The following is a 6,928-nucleotide window of genomic DNA, read 5'->3' as shown; positions in this document are numbered from 1 at the left end:
TGTTGTTACCACACTGCCACGGGGATTTCACTGATCCCTTCACAAGGGTGCATCCGGGACCCAGTTACCCTGAAAAGTCTCAGTGCCTCTCTCACACTGGGGACTGAATCGCTAGCATGAACATTCAGGCAACAGATAAGTCACATAATATACAACTCTCAGTGTGAGTAAAATCTTACAATCCGCAATTAGTTATTAAATGGACTACATAGAAAATTCATCTATATGGGTATTTCCACTTCCCAGTAGGATCAGACGTATCGGCATGTATATGTGCACATGCGTGCATGTGTGCCTGTGTATACGCACACGTGTGTGTATGTGCACATGCGTGCATGTGTGCATGTGTGCTAGCTTACATTCACATGACAAAGCTGGACATGGTAGTGCATACCTATAATCCCAGTTCTTGCGAAGTAGACACTAGAGGATCCGGACTCAAGGTTATCCTCAGTTCCACAGTAAGCAACAACAAAAAAAGAAGAAGAATACGAGGGGTATTGACTTGTCTGTGGTTTTGAGGAAACATGAAGTCAGTGTTTTGTAACTTTTCTGGGGTGCCACAGAGAAACACCTATTTCACCTCAGATAGGCACTCACAACAGACCTAAAGAAACAATCCTACTCAAGTCTCACTTAGAGCGACAGTGAGTTTATTGGGGTTACACTAAAATCCCACTGCAGCACAGATGTGGACTCACGGAGGCCACTCAGCTCCCAGCCAGCTCTACCAGTCCCAGCCAGTCTCCTCTCTAAAGCTTGCTAATGCTTGTTTAACCCTGGGGAGGAGCCTTGTCAATCTAGCTCCGTCCTTTCCCAAGACATGAGTTCTTTATACTTAATTTCCATTCCCCCCTGAGTCTTAAACAGATGTCCCCTTTGGGAAGGAATGTTTCCATTAGATTAAAAACCAGCTATAGGACAGACAGACAGATAGACAGACGCTGTATTGGTGCTACAGGTGTGTTCCACCACATGCACTAATTCAAATGGTTTCAAAGTACTTTTCTAGTTCTGGGGGAGTTTAAGATACTTTGTGTTATAGTAAAAAAACACCTGGGTAATTAAGTGTGGGGAGGCCCTGCAAGCTCTGCTGCTGGAGAAATGAATCGTCAGGAGAGGCAAGAAAGAACTCTAGTTCAGCACAACTTAGGTTACCAGTAGGGATGATAGGACAAAAAGTAGATGATTGAATCTGCTCCTCAACTTGAGGCCTTAATCGTTACTCACAAATAGGGTTAATTTTGATTCATTGATATAGAATTTTGTATATTGATGCAAAATAAGTTTAGTTTGGATGCATTAAAATAAAATTCAAGTTTAATATTATCTTCACACATCATATTTCTGCCCTATTGTGAGGTATTGTACATATACAACTGAATTCACACATTGTTGCTATTGTAGACTTTTTGGATAATTAAGTAATACAAATCAATTGTTGATTACTTCATAGTCATGTCAAGTATGAGAATACGGATGCAAGGGTTAACAGATAATTCTATAGATGCTTTTGGTAAAATAGATAAAGTCTTCAAAAACCTCAGAGACTGACAGAATATGGCATTTAAAAATATTTTTATTATTTTAAGGATTCTTTGACAATAAGACAGGTTAACTCCTGGCAGTACCCAGCCTAACACAAAAGATGATAAACATTAAAAAAAACCTCCTTGTGGAGATAGCTTTGAGTGTGGCAAAACAGCCACAGGACAGAAATGTCCTCGTTTCTCCCACAGACAGAATTCTGCCTAAAAATGGGCAAGCTTGGATACAGGCTGAGTCGACAGCCAGACTCTGCCAAGACAGGGTAAGCAAGTCCTCAATGGTTCTGCCTCACAAATATGTCTGTCAGATGTGCTGGGCCAGAAGGCTGAAGAAGATGCTCCAGCATTATAGAGTTCTGGGTGACTGTTCAGGCAGTAAACTGTCTCTCAATTTTTCATTTTGGAAGCTACTAACTTGCACTTCCCTTTTACTTAAGTAATTAAATTTATTCCTTCTCAAGTCTCTGATGGGGTTAAAGACCAAATAGTTAATTTTAAAGATTTATTTGTTTATTTTTATTATGTATACAGATTTCATTATAGATGTTTGTGAGCCACCATGTGGTTGCTGGGAATTGAACTCATGACCTTTGGAAGAGCAGTCAGGGCTCCAAATAGTTAATTTTAAAATTAAGCTTAGTTGTTTAAAAATTAAAAAGATACTTTTAAGTCTAGATAGATACTTTTAGGGTGATAGATTTGAGCTTTAATAGATGTTGATTTAGGTTCAAAACTTTAGATTTACTAAGATAGAATAGATAATATTTTCTATAAGGTTGCCAAATACATTTTGATTAAAAATAATACATGTAAGTCTTACCTATTGGTTTTTATATATACTTACTATATATAAAAATGCCCTTTTTTATTTAAACAAAAAAGGGGAGATGTTGGGATAATCTGATGTATTTTGATTTTAATTACTGCTTCCTGCCTGACTCACCTTTTGCCTAATAAAAAGCCATCCCACCCGGGCAGGACAAAGAAGATAGGTGGGGCTTGGAGAGAGAGAGGAATTCTGGGAAGACCGCCATGAGGAGAAAAGAGAGAGACCTAAAGAGAGGAAGGCTGCCATGGGTTAACTGGTGGAGAAGCACATGGCCAGCGGCATGGATGGAGAATCCAGCCCAGATGAAGAACACTAATAAGTATTTGGGGTTATGGATGGGAGGTAGCTTGATAGAAGTCATAGAAGTAGATGGCATGGGATTGAGGCAGGGATCCCATGCCTGCCCCGCTATGGGAGGTAGTTTAGAGGATTGATATCTGCCCTGCCCCAGGTTAACTAAGGCTATTTTAAAATATAACAAGTGTCCGTGTCTTAACTGATTGCTAGCTGGGCCTACAGGTAATACAGATAAATTTTAAAAACAATACGAGTCTGACTCCTAAACAGTTTACCTTTGAAATATTTAAGCAAAGCACAACTTAAGGGAAGAAGTTTCCTCGTGACAATTATCACAGTAAAGCCGAGAGCCCAACTGCACCTAAGCTCCTTTGTGTCTTTTGCAAAGTACCTGTGACCTCTTCCACAAGCTTGGGTTCTATTGACTGGGAAACAACACTCAGGATAAGGGTGAAGCGAGCTCTACCGAGGAGCTAAAGATCGCCAGGCTATTAGGCAATGCCCACTCCACACTTCTGAAGAAAACAGGTTGCACATCCCTTCTGTTGAAGAGGAAAGCCTGCGTGCATACATTCCTGCTTTCTCTAGAGCTTATCTGAGAGCACGTGGGCTTCGTGCCCTGTACAGTTAGTTAGTCACTACTATGATAGCTGCTTCAGGCTTGTCATCTGAGGCATGCTTGTCACACCTTCCCTGGTTGTCTGTAGTCCTAACCATGGACCAGCATCATACAGCTTTTTACCTTGTATGATACACTGAAGCCACAGCAGGTCACAGAGCTGAGACTGGCACAGGCAGAACAAGCTCTTGAGTTCTCGAAGCTCCCAACGTGCCAGGGGCCAGCACAGAAACGCATTCTGCAATTGTTTCAAGAATTCTCAGATGCTGAGACTCACAGCCAAACATTGGGTGACACATAGGGAGTTTTGGGGAAAGTGGGGGGTGGGGGGAGGAGAAAAGGACCTGAAGGTGACAGGAGCTCCACAAGACCAATAGAGCCAAGTAACCAGGGCCCAGAGGGGCTTGTGGAGACTGAAGCACCAAGTAAGGACCATGCATGGCCCCCTACACAGGTGTAGCCAGTAGGTAGCTCAGGCTTCATGTGGGTCCTGTAGTAAGGTGGGAACTGTCCCTGACATGGACTCTGTTGCCTGCTTTTTGATCACGTCCCCGTGGTGGGACTGCCTTGCCAGACCACAGGGAAAGAGGATGCATGCTCAGCCCTGATGCAACTTGAAGGGCTGGGGTGGGTGAGAAGGGGGGGTCCCCTTTGCTGAGGAATAGGGGAGGGAGCGGGGAGAGTGGAACAGGGAGAAGAGGAGGAAGGGAGCTATGACCAGAATGTAAAGTGAATTAATTAATTAATTAATAAAAGAAAAAGAATTTAGCACAACATGCTGGAAATAATTTCTTAAATTAATGAAAACCATAGAACCGTTGGGTTAACTTCTGGAGTACACTTGAGCAAGTTACCTGGTGTATAAAACCTGGCATCCCTTCCCTCCTGGAGCTTGACTTTGAAAGTTCAGAGGCCTCATGAGACGCCATCAACTCAAGCAAAGCTAATCTCACTACAAAGTACAAACTGTCGAGGAACTGACTAGTCAAGTCACTTTAAAGAGACTCAAATGTGGTCAACAAAAGCAGAAATCTAATTTTTATGAGAGTGAAAGAAATCCATGTTGCTCAGATCCTATTTGAGTAACAAGTCAGAGGGGAAGATGCTGCCACCTACCCCTGTGAGGAGGTTTGGGCCGCAAGGGAAGGTGACTGTGAGAAGTGACTGACTTGGCACAGTTTCTCAGCCAGCAGGCATGGAAGGCTTGGGGAAGTCTGGCAATGAAATTAGGATACTAAATATAACGCAATATAACTCTGCATCTCTACTTGGAAACAAATAAACAAACAAAAACCTGGTACAGCAACAATAGCCCTGTGGGTACTGCAGTAGATGAGAGCAGTGAAAAAAATAATAAATGTGCTCCCAATAACCCACCAATGAGGGTCATAGACTGTGTCAGGAACACCCACCATGTTTATGCAGCTTTTCGTAAGTCTCTGAGTGTCCTAAACATGAACAGGAAACCAAGATTTGCCAGCAAATCAAAATACCACCCTGTAAATGAGGTGAGTGCGCCACCTCACTCCAGACCTTCACCTGAGAGAATGCAGAAGGAGAAATGCTGACATCAAACCTATTTCCTGGCCAGGAAGCTGGATTTCGATCCTAAGAACAAATAACAAGCTCTTGTAAAATATAAACATTTAATGTTGGAAGTCAGTGACTCACTGGAAAACTGAAAAACTGGCCAAAGAAATCTCCAAGAGCAAAGAGCAAAGTGATAGACAACAGGAGGAAAGTTTTGTCCCTGTTTTTCATGTAAAGCAGCTAGTCTGGCTTTGGATATGTACTTAGCAACTAACAGAAACTAAGCTTAAGTAGCACAGGAGGAAGAGAGCTAGGGAATGTCAAAAAAAAAAAAAAGGAAAGTTGAAGTCAGTTCACTGGACACAAAAAAGCTGTAGTTCATTGTTGAATTCATTTTTAAATTAATTCTTATTTTATTTTATTTATGTGTATAGGTGTCTTCCTTGAAATTTTTTTATGTGAATGACAGTTCTGAGGTTCATTCTTTATTTACAAGTCAATGAAGAAAGAAGTGTAAACTCTGAGACAAGAAAAGCAATATAAAGACATGATTCTTGGCTCCACAGTGGCTTGTGAGGGGAGGTCATGTCACTATTTCTTTAAACAATAAAGCTGGGCACAGTGGAACACACCTGCAATCCTACAAGTTAGAGTCAGCCTGGTCTACAGAGTGAGTTCTAGGTTAGCAATGGTTATGTACTGCTTGAAAAAGCAAAGCAAAGCAAAATACATAATGAATGGTTTTGTTAAAAAAAACAAAACAAAATCCCATGATTTCTTCACATTGGCATATGTGAAAGACCACTTTTCAATTCTGCACTCTGGTCAGGTGTGTGAGGTGAGGAACTCAGTACTCATCCGGAGTATGTGCCCGGGGAACGGAGAGGCCCCGATCTTTGAGGGCTGCCTCCAGGCTGCTCTGCTGCTCTACCCTATGTTCTAGGATCTCTTCAATAGACACTTGCTGGAGGGGCGTGTCACTCTCCTTAGCAAACTGATCAATGCGTCTTTAAAAAACTATAAGTGTCCTTCCATCTCGAAGTAGGACCAAATGCTTTTTGTCGATGTCCTCAATGAGGCTTGTGGTGCCCGGCATATAGTTCATTTTGACCTCTCGCAAGGCAGCAAAGGACAGCGCGACCAGTTGCCCGTCAGCGGAACGCAGACAGGAACCCACGGCTCACCTGCACCTCAATCCTCTTCCTTGAAATTTTGTCTGCATACCATGTTCATACATGGCGCCTTCATTTAAGTGAACAATTTTTAAAAGTTTGTTTCATCAAATAGAAGGGTGAGGCTTGACTGGACACAAGAACAAGCACCACACAGGTGGGGCACATGTTCCTGGGTGTCCCCCATTTCTTGCACTTTGCCATACAAAGTTTAAAGACAGGTGAAGGCTATCAATGATATCTATGATACATAGATTTCTTTCAGCATGTGGAAGTGGTGTTATTTATTTTAAAATGTCAACATTTAAAATACACCAGAATTTATGTTTTATTATAATTCTGTATGTATCTCGAAAAATGTTTTATAGAATTTTAGGATGTCTGAAATGAAATATTTTGCAAACACCACTCCAAGGTTGATAGATGGCTGCAAATTTAATTTATAGAGTCATGCTGCCCCCTGGTGGTTAAAATGGTCAGCAGACCACTTGGTGCATAGCATTTGGGGGGACATTCATTTCCTTTTGTGGCATTAGATAAATAGAAAACTTTGTAAAGTCTGGATACACAGAAGAAATGTTCTGAAAATCAGTGTTTGCAACTAACTGGGTGGACCGTGATAACTACGTGTCTGCCCTCTGCTCTGATCAACAGTCCTGTTGCAATCTTTACTGGGTCATTTCAATAGTAAAACACTTCTTCACTTCCAAATATTTTGCTTCTGCTTCTTTTAAAAATAGCTCCCCATTAAAAACAATTGTTTGAGCTTGCCTTGAACATACCTCATCGTCCAAACAGCTGGGTCTTCAGGCATAGTGGCACCATACCGGGTCTCCACACTTTTAGAGCTGTGAGCCTGCTTCTCTGCCCTGCAGTGTTGACTTTTTGGAGAAGTTGCTGTAACCACATTTTGTATTTTCTCACTGAATTCACA

At 41.8% G+C, this 6,928-nt stretch overlaps 1 pseudogene; it reads right to left on the bottom strand.

Annotated features, from left to right (window-relative positions):
• Positions 1-5,669: 5,669 nt before the first annotated feature.
• On the bottom strand, positions 5,670-5,927 carry LOC127205204 (U6 snRNA-associated Sm-like protein LSm1; annotated as a pseudogene).
• Positions 5,928-6,928: the final 1,001 nt, after the last annotated feature.

The sequence above is a fragment of the Acomys russatus genome, chromosome 21, assembly GCF_903995435.1.
Source record: "Acomys russatus chromosome 21, mAcoRus1.1, whole genome shotgun sequence".
NCBI classification, from domain to species: Eukaryota; Metazoa; Chordata; class Mammalia; order Rodentia; family Muridae; genus Acomys; species Acomys russatus.
Note: the sequence above shows the minus strand (reverse complement) of the source record. Positions and strands in the feature narration are given on the sequence as shown.